Source organism: Aplysia californica, unplaced genomic scaffold, assembly GCF_000002075.1.
Source record: "Aplysia californica isolate F4 #8 unplaced genomic scaffold, AplCal3.0 scaffold00100, whole genome shotgun sequence".
In the NCBI taxonomy this organism is placed as follows: Eukaryota; Metazoa; Mollusca; class Gastropoda; order Aplysiida; family Aplysiidae; genus Aplysia; species Aplysia californica.
The window spans coordinates 1,314,791-1,316,223 of record NW_004797370.1 but is presented as its reverse complement, the minus strand read 5'-3'; the positions used below and the strand labels follow the sequence as shown (position 1 = coordinate 1,316,223).

Below are 1,433 nucleotides of genomic sequence, written 5' to 3'. Positions count from 1 at the left end.
GGGGGGAGGGGGGTAGATGTTCTTCAACATCTTTATTGTTGGCGTTTTCACGCCGCCATTGACGCAATTTAGATAATTTAGGAGGAGGCTTCCGACCATTCCTGTCAGGGTTAACCCAGACTGAACAGGATTCAATCAACAGACCAGCAGAAAGACCGCAATACTCAGATCTAAAAAGAATTATTGCTCCCCACTCCGGAATCGAACTTGGGTCTCCTGCAAGCGACAGCGAAGCGCCTAGCCGCCACACCACAGACGCCGTTTTTTTTTTGGGGGGGGGGGTGTTCGATAATGGCAAGATCACCGATAGGGCAGCCTGTGTCTCAGCTATAACCTATATTCTGACTGGAGCACTGATAAAACCTCAGTGAAGTGGGTGTAACTGCGGTTTGTGAATGACCCGAGACTATATAACTTTGGACTCTCGATAGCGGACGAGTAGCTGGACCTCACCTAATACATGTATCGCACGACTGTCGTGATACGAGTGAAAAGGAGGCGGGGGGAGGGGGGCATATTCTGTTGTAATATATTCAGAGACTGTAGAGAAGTTCAAGGCCTTGATAAGTGCTTGTAAGGTGGTATTGTGCGAATCTGAGACTTGTGACTGTAGAGCAAGTCCCAAATAAAAATAGAGGGCAGGGCTTCGTGGTAAAACTCACGATATTATAACTGAAATACGTGAAAACACAGACACACACAAACACACTCACAAACACACACGCAAACACACACACACATACACACACTCACACACACACACACACACACACACAACTGATGGTGTATGGTTCCTTTAAGCAGTGCATAATACATAAAGACACAAATGATTCAATTTTCTAACCTTGCGATGGACGATTGTTAAGAATTTTGTGACAAAAGAAACATGAACATGCTTTTAGCAGAAGGCAGTTTCTGCTGTATTGCAATTTTTGACAGATTTAGCTTTCTGTTCAGTGGATGGTTGGCGGGTGCTCTGGTGTGGGTTGCTTCTTCTATCCTATGAAACATCTATCGTCCTTATCTCCCCTTCTTCTTCTTTATGTTTTGTTACTCTCTTGTAACACCTTAATCTTCTGGCGCTCATATGACCTTATGCAGTTGCGAGCACCGTAAAACCTTTACTAAAACTAATACTAGCTTTCTGTCCAGTGTACTGTTCACGTACATGCATAAAACGCACAGAACTGTAGTCGCCGTGAATGACGACCCTCGCCCACAACAAACCCCAGAGTATTAATTTTTTTTTGTTGCCGGTTGCTAGGTAGCATGGTTAAATCAGGCGCTCGTCAAAATAATGAAATCGAAGAAACCGGCACTTTTCCGCTCTTTTAGCAATTTGTATCGAATTTTTTCTTTTTGACTCAACCTCTTTTATGTTCATTTAAAAACACATTAGGGGATTTTGCTGGAAAATATTGATCAAATCCCAG

General features: G+C 43.5%; 1 protein-coding gene across 1 annotated transcript in view; it reads left to right on the top strand.

The window, feature by feature from the left end:
* The window catches only part of LOC101864054, a 92,908-nt gene that overhangs the window by 10,146 nt on the left and 81,329 nt on the right, over window positions 1-1,433 (top strand). The window lies entirely within an intron of this gene.